This window comes from Pristiophorus japonicus, chromosome 1, assembly GCF_044704955.1.
Source record: "Pristiophorus japonicus isolate sPriJap1 chromosome 1, sPriJap1.hap1, whole genome shotgun sequence".
In the NCBI taxonomy this organism is placed as follows: Eukaryota; Metazoa; Chordata; class Chondrichthyes; family Pristiophoridae; genus Pristiophorus; species Pristiophorus japonicus.
In genome coordinates, this window is record NC_091977.1 from 540,830,292 (window position 1) to 540,842,478 (window position 12,187).

General features: G+C 45.9%; 1 protein-coding gene across 1 annotated transcript in view; it reads right to left on the bottom strand.

Annotated features, from left to right (window-relative positions):
* Positions 1-12,187, bottom strand: part of ttc39c (tetratricopeptide repeat domain 39C) — a 140,211-nt gene that overhangs the window by 57,571 nt on the left and 70,453 nt on the right. The window lies entirely within an intron of this gene.

Sequence of the window (12,187 nt, forward strand, 5' to 3'; positions counted from 1 at the left end):
ACCTAGAATGTCGGTAATTCTTCAGTATACAGTATTATTTGGCACACACCACAAACATAAAACATGCCAGAAAATAGCTCAGCTTGCTCCCTTACTCATAGTACGACTCCATCCTGTAATTAAACATAATGGCTTTGCAATCACATTGCCAGACTTTTGAGTGCTATGCAGGACTTGAAGGCATTGACTTGGACCTTGTTCCAAGTTCTATAAAATACAGTATTCCTTGGATCAAAACGATACTGGTTGCGTCAAACAAGTCTAAAGTCAAAAATTTGTCAGCAGAACCTGCACATTAAATGGCTGCCCCAGAAAGTCTTGTTCTTTAACATCTACAAACATGGACTTCATAAGTTTTATATAGAAGTGGTTCAGTAACAATCCAACGGGATCTTAAAGTCCTCAAAATGATAGGGATGAGGTATCTGAATTCCCCAACATTGATTTCAACAACCATCATCAGCATAGGCAGTCCTTCAGAATCGAGGAAGACTTGCTTCCACTCTTCGCATGAGTTCTTAGGTGGCTGAACAGTCCAATACGAGAACCACAATCTCTGTCACAGGTGGGACAAATAGTCACTGAGGGAAGGGATTTGCCGCATGCTCTTTCCGCTGCCTGCGCTTGTTTTCTGCATGCTCTCGACGACGAGACTCGAGGTGCTCAGCGCCCTCCCAGATGCACTTCCTCCACTTAGGGCGGTCTTTGGCCAGAGATTCCCAGGTGTCGGTGGGGATGTTGCACTTTATCAGGGAGGCTTTGAGGATGTCCTTATAACATTTCTGCTGGCCCGCTCCCCCCCTCTTTGGCTCGTTTGCCGTGAAGGAGTTCCAAGTAGAGTGCTTGTTTTGGGAGTCTCGTGTCTGGCATGCGGACAATATGGCCCGCCCAGCGGAGCTGATCAAATGTGATCAACAACAGCTTGCATTGAGATAGCGTCTTTAACGTAGTAAAACATCTCAAGAAGCTTCACAAGACCGTTATCAAGCAGAATTTGACACCGAGCCACATCGAGATATTAGGAAAGGTAACCGAAAGTTTGGTCAAAGAAGAGAGTTTTAATGAGCGTCTTAAATGAGGAAAGAGAGGCGGAGAGGTTTAGGGAAAGAATTCCAGAACTTATGGCGTAGGCAGGGCGGAAATTTAAAACGTCAAAGAGAAAGGAGAAGGCAATTAAGCAGGGTAGCGATTGGGGAAATGATAACCAGAGTGTGATAGGAAGGAACAGAATGCATAACAAGAGTGTGTCATAAAGTGGGGTCAAAGCAGGGAAAAATGGTAAAAAGATTAAATTAAAAGCTCTTTATCTGAATGCATGCAGCATGATCAGCCATGATCTTATTGAATGGCGGTGCAGGCTTAAAGGGCCGAATGGCCTGCTCCTGCACCTATTTTCTATATTTCTATGTAAGATAGATGAGCTGACAGCACAAATAAACATAAATGGGTACGGTCTGATAGCCATTAGAGATAATTCGGAAGGATAGACAGAAAGGAAAAGGAAGTGGGGTAGCTCTGTTAATAAAGCATGCGATCAGCATAGTAGTGAGAAATGGTATTGGCTCAGAAGATTGGGTTACGACTGGTGCCACGTGCTAATGAGTACAAGAACAGAAGGATAGAGAGGATGAACATGTCCCAGCTTCCCCAGAAGCGGTCTCAATGCCTCAGGAATTTAAAGCCCTCCCTCCCAAACAGTGGGAGGGAGACAGAAGAGCAAATATGTAGGCAAATTTCTGTGAAGTCCAAAAGCCATGGGGCAGTAATAGTAGGGGATTTCAACTATCCTAATATTGATTGGGACAAATATAGTGTGAAGGGTATACAGGGTGCGGAATTCCTAAAATGTATTCGAGAATTTTTTTAAGTCAGTATGCAACAAGACCAACACGGGAGGGGGCAGTTCTGGATTTAGTTTTGGGGAATGAAACTGGGCAGGTGGAAGGGGTATCAGTGGTAGAGCACTTGAGTGCCAGTGACCATAATTCAGTCAGATTGAAGGTAGTTATGGATAAGGACAAGGATAGGCCAGGAATAAAAGTCCCAAATTGGGGGAAGAACTAATTTTGCTAAGTTGAGAAGTGATTTGGCCACAGTGGACTGGAAACAGCTACTTGTAGGTAAATCAGTGTCGGAACACTGGGAGGCATTCAAGGAGGGCTCAGGCCAAACATGTGCCCTTAAAGAAAAAGGGTGGGAATAACAACTCTAGAGCCCCCGGAAGTCTAAGGACTTACAGAGGAGGATAAAGAAAAAAAGGGAAGCTTATGTCATATACCAAAGGCTAGAATCTCTGGAGGAATATAAAAAGTTCAGAGTTAAAATTAAAGAGGATATTTGGAATGCTAAGAGAAAGCATGAAAAATTCTTGGCAAATAAAATCAAGGAAAACCCAAAGATGTTCTATACATATATTAAGAGCAAGAGGATAACTAACGGGTTGGGCCCATTAGAGACCAAGAGGGTAATGTGTGTGTGGAGGAGTAAGATGTAGGTATGTTCTTAATGAATACTTTGCATCTGTTTTCACAAAGGAAAGGGGCAATCCAGATACTGCTAGTGAGGAGGAGTATGAAATTCTGGATGAAATAAACAGAGAGAGGAGAGGTATTCAGGGGTTTAGCAACTTTGAAAGTGGATAAGTACCTAGGCCCGGATGAAATGCATCCCAGGCTGTTTAGCGAAGTAAAAGAGGAAATGGCAGATACCTTGACCATAATTTTCCAGTCCTCTTTGGATTCAGGCATGGTGCCAGAGGACTGGAGGACTGCTAATGCAGTACCCGTGTTTAAGAAGGGAGAAAGGGATGAGCCGAGTAATTACAGGCCTGTCAGCCTAACCTCAGTGGTGGGAAAATTATTGGAAAAAAACCTGCAGGATAGGATAAATCTATATTTAGAAAGGCAAGGATTAATTAGGGACAGTCAGCACGGATTTGTTAAGGGAAGATCGTGACTAATCTGATTGAATTTTTCGAGAAAGTAACCAGGAGGATCGATAAGGGTAGTGCGTACGATATAGTGTATATGGACTTCAGCAAAGTTTTTAATAAGGTCCCACATGGCAGACTGGTCATGAAGGTAAAAGCCGATGGGATCCAAGGCAAAGTGGAAAGTTGGATCTAAAATTGGCTTAGAGGTAGGAAGCAAAGGGTAATGGTTGATGGATATTTTTGTGACTGGAAGGATGTTTCCAGTGGGGCTCCCCAGGGCTCAGTACTGGGTCCCTTGCTTTTTGTGGTTTACATCAGTGATCTAGATTTGAATATAGGGGGTATGATTAAAAAGTTTGCAGATGACACTAAAATTGGCTGTGTGGTTGATAATGAAGAGGAAAGTCATGGGCTGCAGGAGGATATCAATCTACTGGTCAGGTGGGTAGAACAATGGCAAATGGAATTTAATTTGGAGAAGTGTGAGATAATACACTTGGGGAGGGCTAATAAGGAAAGGGTATACACATTAAGTGGTAGGCCACTTAGAAATGTAGAGGAGCAAAGGGACCTTGGAGTGCTTAAACACAGATCCCTGAAAGTAGCAGTCCAGGTGGATAAGGTGGTTTAGAAGGCATACGGAATGCTTGCCTTTATTGGCCGAGGCATAGAATACAAGAGCAGGGAAGTTATGCTTAAATTGTATTATACTTTGGTTAGGCCACAGCTGGAGTACTGCGTGCAGTTCTGGTTGCCGTTAAAAGGAAGGACGTGATTGCACTGGAGAGGGTGCAGAGGAGATTTACGAGGATGCTGCCTGGAATGGGGAATCTTAATTATGAGGACAGATTGGATAGGCTGGGTTTGTTCTCCTTGGAACAGAGGAGGCTGAGGGGAGACCTCAGTGAGGTGTATAAAATTTTGAGGGGCCTGGATATAGTGGCTAGCAAGAGCCTATTTCCCTTGGTGGAGGGGTCAATTACGAGGGGGCATAGGTTTATGGTGGTTGGTGGAAGGTTTAGAGGGGATTTGAGGGGAAGTTTCTTCACGCAGAGGGTTGTGGGGGTCTGGAACTCAGTGCCTGGAAAGGTGGTAGAGGAAGAAACCCTCACCGCATTTCAAAGGTGCTTGGATGGGCACTTATAGTGCCGTAACCTGCAGGGTTACGGAACTAGAGATGGTAAGAACATAAGAACTAGGAACAGAAGTAGGCCATACGGCCCCTCGAGCCTGCTCCGCCATTCAATAAGATCATGGCTGATCTGATCATGGACTTAGCTCCACTTCCCCGCCCGCTCCCCATAACCCCTTATCATTTAAGAAACTGTCTATTTCTGTCTTAAATTTATTCAATACCCCAGCTTCCACAGGCAGCGAATTCCACAGATTTACAACCCTCAGAAGAAATTCCTCCTCATTCTAAGATCATGCCCTCTAGTTCTAGTCTCCCCCATCAGTGGAAACATCCTCTCTGCATCCACCTTGTCAAGCCCCCTCATAATCTTATATATTTCGATAAAATCACCTCTCATTCTTCTGAATTCCAATGAGTAGAGGCCCAACCTCAGAAGTCAAACTCCTCATCCCCGGAATCAACCTAGTGAACCTTGTCTGAACTGCCTCCAAAGCAAGTATATCCTTTCGTAAATATGGAAACCAAAATTGCACACAGTATCCCAGGTGTAGCCTCACCAAACCTTATATAGCTGTAGCAAGACTTCCCTGCTTTTATACTCCATCCCCTTTGCAATAAAGGCCAGGATTCCATTGGCCTTCCTGATCACTTGCTGTACCTGCATACTATCCTTTTGTGTTTCATGTACATGTACCCCCAGGTCCCGCTGTACTGCGGCACTTTGCAATCTTTCTTCGTTTAAATAATAACTTGTCTTTGATTTTTTTCTGCCAAAGTGCATGACCTCACACTTTCCAACATTATACTCCATCTGCCAAATTTTTCCCCACTCATTTAGCCTGTCTATGTCCTAAGTGGAATTAGACTGGATAACCTCTGGCTGGCGCAGATGCGATGGTAAGTACTTCAGGGAATCTAATACAACCAGAGTGGTCTCCTGGTTTCAATCGCCTGGATGGGTCGGAGAGGAATTTTCCCAGATTTCTTTCGACAATTGGCCTGGGTTTTTAGCTATTTTTTGGCCTCTCCCAGGAGATCGCACGGCGCCGGGTGGGGTGTAAAATGTTGTAATATATGGGGTATCGCAGTTGTGTCGGGCGGACTGGTTGGGCTCGATACTCTTTACCTGTCCGCCATTGATCATAGGTTTATATGTAACCTTCATGGCTGCTAACCGAGGACCGTGTGGCTCTTTGTCGGCCGGCATGGACACGATGGGCCAAAATACCCCCTTCTGTGCTGTAAGTTTCTATGTGCCGCAGTACAAGGGAGAACCAGTTGATGTGGTATACTTGGACTTTCAGAAGGCTTTCGACAAGGTCCCACACAAGAGATTAATGTGCAAAGATAAAGCACATGGGATTGGGGGTAGTGTGCTGACATGGATTGAGAACTGGTTGTCAGACAGGAAGCAAAGAGGAGTAAATGGGTACTTTTCAGAATGGCAGGCAGTGACTAGTGGGGTACCGCAAGGTTTGCTGGGGCCCCAGCTGTTTACATTGTACATTAATGATTTAGACAAGGGGATTAAATGTAGTGTCTCCAAATTTGCGGATGACACTAAGTTGTGTGGCAGTGTGAGCTGCAAGGAGGATGCTATGAGGCTGCAGAGTGACTTGGATAGGTTCGATGAGTGGGCAAATGCATGGCAGATGAAGTATAATGTGGATAAATGTGAGGTTATCCACTTTGGTGGTAAAAACAGAGAGACAGACTATTATCTGAATGGTGACAGATTAGGAAAAGGGGAGGTGCAACGAGACCTGGGTGTCATGGTACATCAGTCATTGAAGGTTGGCATGCAGGTACAGCAGGCGGTTAAGAAAGCAAATGGCATGTTGGCCTTCATAGCGAGGGGATTTGAGTACATGGGCAGGGAGGTGTTACTACAGTTGTGCAGGGCCTTGGTGAGGCCACACTTGGAGTATTGTGTACAGTTTTGGTCTCCTAACATGAGGAAGGACATTCTTGCTATTGAGGGAGTACAGCGAAGGTTCACCAGACTGATTCCGGGATGGCGGGACAGACATATCAAGAAAGACTGGATCAACTGGGCTTGTATTCACTGGAATTCCGAAGAATGAGAGGGGATCTCATAGAAACGTTTAAAATTCTGACGGGTTTAGACAGATTAGATGCAGGAAGAATGTTCCCAATGTTGGGGAAGTCCAGAACCAGAGGTCACAGTCTAAGGATAAGGGGTAAGCCATTTAGGACCGAGATGAGGAGAAACTTCTTCACCCAGAGAGTGGTGAACCTGTGGAATTCTCTACCACAGAAAGTTGTTGAGGCCAATTCACTAAATATATTCAAAAAGGAGTTAGATGTAGTCCTTACTACTAGGGGGATCAAGGGGTATGGCGAGACAGCAGGAATGGGGTACTGAAGTTGCATGTTCAGCCATGAACTCATTGAATGGCGGTGCAGGCTCGAAGGGCAGGTGTGGCCTCACCAAGGCCCTGTACAACTGTAGTAACACCTCCCTGCCCGTGTACTCAAATCCCCTCGCTATGAAGGCCAACATGCCATTTGCTTTCTTAACCACCTGCTGTACCTGCATGCCAACCTTCAATGACTGATGTACCATGACACCCAGGTCTCGCTGCACCTCCCCTTTTCCTAATCTGTCACCATTCAGATAATAGTCTGCCTCTCTGTTTTTACCAGCAAAGTGGATAACCTCACATTTATCCACATTATACTTCATCTGCCATGCATTTGCCCACTCACCTACCCTATCCAAGTCACTCTGCAGCCTCATAGCATCCTCCTCGCAGCTCACACTGCCACCCAACTTAGTGTCATCCGTAAATTTGGAGATACTACATTTAATCCCCTCGTCTAAATCATTAATGTACAATGTAAACAGTTGGGGCCCCAGCACAGAACCTTGCGGTACCCCACTAGTTACTGCCTGCCATTCTGAAAAGTACCTATTAACTCCTACTCTTTGCTTCCTGTCTGACAACCAGTTCTCAATCCACGTCAGCACACTACCCCCAATCCCATGTGCTTTAACTTTGCACATTAATCTCGTGTGTAGGACCTTGTCGAAAACCTTCTAAAAGTCCAAATATACCACAACAACTGGTTCTCCCTTGTCCACTTTACTGGAAACATCCTCAATAAATTCCAGAAGATTTGTCAAGCATGATTTCCCTTTCACAAATCCATGCTGACTTGGACCTATCATGTCACCTTTTTCCAAATGCGCTGCTATGACATCCTTAATAATTGATTCCATCATTTTACCCACTACTGAGGTCAGGCTGACCGGTCTATAATACCCTGTTTTCTCTCTCCCTCCTTTTTTAAAAAGTGGGGTTACATTGGCTACCCTCCACTCGATAGGAACTGATCGAGAGTCAATGGAATGTTGGAAAATGACTGTCAATGCATCCGCTATTTCCAAGGCTACCTCCTTAAGCACTCTGGGCTGCAGTCCATCAGGCCCTGGGGATTTATCAGCCTTCAATCCCATCAATTTCCCCAAAACAATTTCCCGACTAATAAAGATTTCTCTCAGTTCCTCCTCCTTACTAGACCCTCTGACCCCTTTTATATCCGGAAGGTTGTTTGTGTCCTCCTTAGTGAATACCGAACCAAAGTACTTGTTCAATTGGTCTGCCATTTCTTTGTTCCCTGTTATGACTTCCCCTGATTCTAACTGCAGGGGACCTACGTTTGTCTTTACTAACCTTTTTCTCTTTACATATGTATAGAAACTTTTGCAATCCGCCTTAATGTTCCCTGCAAGCTTCTTCTCGTACTCCATTTTCCCTGCCCTAATCAAACCCTTTGTCCTCCTCTGCTGAGTTCTAAATTTCTCCCAGTCCCCGGGTTCGCTGCCATTTCTGGCCAATTTGTATGCCACTTCCTTGGCTTTAATACTATCCCTGATTTCGCTTGATAGCCGCGGTTGAGCCACCTTCCCTTTTTTATTTTTATGCCAGACAGAATTGTTGTAGTTCATCTATGCGGTCTCTAAATGTCTGCCATTGCCCATCCACAGTCAACCCCTTAAGTATAATTCGCCAATCTATCCTAGCCAATTCACGCCTCATACCTTCAAAGTTACCCTTCTTTAAGTTCTGGACCATGGTCTCTGAATTAACTGTTTCATTCTCCATCCTAATGCAGAATTCCACCATATTATGGTCACTCTTACCCAAGGGGCCTCGCACAATGAGATTGCTAATTAATTCTCTCTCATTACACAACACCCAGTCTAAGATGGCCTCCCCCCCTAGTTGGTTCCTCGACATATTGGTCTAGAAAACCATCCCTTATGCACTCCAGGAAATCCTCCTCCACCGTATTGCTTCCAGTTTGGCTAGCCCAATCTATGTGCATATTAAAGTCACCCATTATAACTGCTGCACCTTTATTGCATGCACCCCTAATTTCCTGTTTGATGCCCTCCCCAACATCACTACTACTGTTTGGAGGTCTGTACACAACTCGCACTAACGTTTTTTGCCCTTTGGCGTTCTGCAGCTCTACCCATATAGATTCCACATCATCCAAGCTAATGTCTTTCCTAACTATTGCATTAATCTCCTCTTTAACCAGCAATGCTACCCCACCTCCTTTTCCTTTTATTCTATCCTTCCTGAATGTTGAATACCCCTGGATGTTGAGTTCCCAGCCCTGATCATCCTGGAGCCACGTCTCCGTAATCCCAATCACATCATATTTGTTAACATCTATTTCAACTAGGGGGCATAGTTTCGGAATAAGGGGTCGCCCATTTAGAACTGAGATGCGGTAGAATTTCTTCTCTCAGAGGGTTGTAAATCTGTGGAATTCTCTGCCCCAGAGAGATGTGGAGGCCGAGTCAATGAATATATTTTAGGCGGAGATAGACAGATTTTTGAACGATAAGGGAGTGAAGGATTATGGGGAGCGGGACAGGGAAGTGGAGCTGGGCCCATGATCGGATGTGCCAGGATCTTATTAAATGGCAGAGCAGGCTCTAGGGGACAAATAGCATATTCCTACTCCTATTACTTATGTTCTTATGCAGCTGAAAGCGCGATCGCCAATGATGGGAGCTATGGAAACCAGGGATGTGCAAGCGGCCAGGGTTGGGGGAACGCAGAGATCTCTGAGGATTGTAGGCTGGTGGAGATTATAAAGATAGGGAGGGGAGGGGCCACGGAGGAATTAAAAAAAAAAATCATTCACAGGATGTGGGCATCACTGGCAAGGCCAGCATTTGTTGCCCATCTCTAATTGCCCTTCAGAAGGTGGTGGTGAGCCGCCTTCTTGAACCGCTGCAGTCCGTGTGGTGAAGGTGCTCCCACAGTGCTGTTAGGGAGGGAGTTCCAGGATTGTGACCCAGCGACGATGAAGGAACGGCGATATATTTCCAAGTCAGGATGGTGTGTGACTTGGAGGGGAACATGGAAGGGGTGATTTTCCCATGCGCCTGCTGCCCTTGTCCTTCTAGATGGTAGAGGTCATGGGTTTGGGAGGTGCTGCCGAAGAAACCTTGGTGAGTTGCTGCAGTGCAATTGTAGTGGAGGGAGTGAATGTTTAAGGTGGTGGATGGGGTGCCAATCAAACGGGCTGCTTTGTGGTAGACGGTGTCGAGCCTCTCATTCTGATCCAAGCACGGGATTTTGAAAGAAGCTGCACTCATCCAGGCAAGTGGAGCGTATTCACTCACACTCCTGACTTGTGCCTTGTAGATGGTGGAAAGACTTTGGGAGGGAGTTCCAGAATTTTGACCCACTGACACTGAAGGAACGGCGATATATTCCAAGTCAGGATGGTATGTGACTCGGAGATGGTGCTGTTCACATGCGCTTGCTGCACTAATTCTTCTAGATGGTCGAGGTCGCGGGTTTGGTAGGTGCCGACGAAGAAACCTTGGCGAGTTGCTGCAGTGCATCTTATAAATGGTACACAGTGCAGCCATGATGTGCTGGTAATGGAGAAAGTGAATGCTTAAGGTGGTGGATGGGGTGCCAATCAAACGGACTGTTTGTCCTGGATGGTGTCGAGCTGCTTAAATGTTGCTGGAGCTGCACTCATCCAGGAAAGAGGAGAGTATTCCATCATACTCCTGACTTGTGCCTTATAGATGGTGGAAAGGCTTTGGGGAGTCAGGAGGTGAGACACTCGCCGCAGAATACCCAGCCTCTGACCTGCTCTTATTTGAAAACAAGGATGAGAGATTTAAAAATCGAGGTGCTGCCAGACTGGGAGCCAACCTAGTAGGTTAGCGAGCACAAGAGGAATGGGTGAACAGGGCTTGCTGTGAGTTAGGATACGGGCAGCAGAGTTTTATATGAGCTCAAATTTACGGAGGTGCAAGGTGGGAGGCCAGCTAGGAGAGCATTGGAATAGTCAAATTAGTCTTAGTAACAATGGCATGGAAGAGGATTTCAGCAGAAGATAAGCAGAGGCAGGGACAAGTGCATAAAAACAGCTTTTAAAAAAAATATATACTTCAGATCTTTGGGCCCCAAGTTTCGTCCCGCGGTGAAAACGGCGCACCTCCGAGCTGGGCGCCTGTTTTTCGCGCCGAAAACTGCGCCGAAAAAAAAATTCCGATATCCTCAAGCTCCTTGGAGCTCGATGTCTGCTTGGCGCGGCGCGCTCTTCGCAGCAGGGGGCGGAGCCTAACACTCGCGCTGATTTTCTAAGTAGCAGGGGGCGGGTACAATTTAAATTAGCCTTCGTGGTGCCGGCAACCCTGCGCGTGCGCGTTGCAGCGTGTGTGCACGCGCAGTCTCACACAAACATTGGCACTCGGCCATTTTTAAAAGGACTGCAGAAAAAGTGAAGATTTGTTTCTTGGACCCCTGCAAAGGCTTGTAATTTAATTTTTTTTTATATTTCTGTGTGTGAGGGAGTGCTTTTAGCAGCACTGCTGAATAAATCACCTGCTGAAATCAGTGAGTTCAGCTTTTCACTGCTAAACTTGCAGAACCGGTGCTGTATTGGTGCATGCAAATTAACTACGTGGTGTGGACAATGCAGCACCCATTCTGCAAATTTAAATATAAAACTGTCGATTTGGCTGCCTCTCCCTGTCCGAATGGCCTCAGTCCCCCTCACAGCTCGAAGGCTGCTGCTGTATCTTCGGCTGCCGTCGAGCCACTGACGCCGCCCCTAAAGCGTGGCCGAATGGCCTTAAGCACCATAAAGAGCTGCGTGTGTCAGGTGTTGATTCTTCGGCTGCCGGCCAGCCACTGACGCCGCTGATATCCTATGGCCGAATGGCCTCACGTCGGTCCGCTGCTGATTCTTCGGCTGCCGGCCAGCCACTGATAACACATGGACGAATGGCCTCGGGTCCATCCGGTGTTGCTTCTTCGCAGCCAGCCACGAAGAGAATGAAGGCCTGCCTCAAGCACCGCAGCTCAGCTGGAAGCTTGCTGCCGCTGCCGTCAAGACACTGACGCCACACCCCTGCCTGTCTCCAACATGAAAGGCCTGCCTGAAGCTCGAAGGCTGATGCTATTTCACACAGGTAGGAACATGGTTTATTTAATCTTTTCTTTGCTTATAAATTTTTATTCAGGTTGGATTTATTTGTATAATATTTGTATAAGTATAACTAAGGATTGATTGTAGAATTTAATGACTTCCCTTCCCCCTGCTCCCCGTTCTCTACGCCTAATTTTCTAAAGTGTAGAGAAGGTTTTTTCGAGCATACAAAAATCTTCACCTCCTCCATTCTAAGTTAGTTTGGAGTAAGTTTTCACTGACGAAACTTTGAAAACAGGCGTAAGTGGCCGGACACGCCCCCTTTTGAAACAAAAATTCTGTTCCAAAGTGAAACTGTTCTAATTGACTAGAACTGGAGCAAACTAAATGTCGAGAATTCCGATTTCTAAGATACTCCGTTCTACACCAGTTGCTCCTAAAAATCAGGAGCAAATCATGTGGAAACTTGGGGCCATGGTATTACAAGTGGGTACAAAAGTAGATGTAATACATAAGAACATAAGAAATAGGAGCAGGAGTAGGCCATGCGGACCCTTGAGCCTGCTCCGCCATTTAATACGATTATGGCTGATCCAATCATGGGCTCAGGTCCACTTCCTTGCCCGCTCCCCTTATCCCCTTTTCATTTAAGAAACTGTCGATTTCCGTCTTAGAAACAT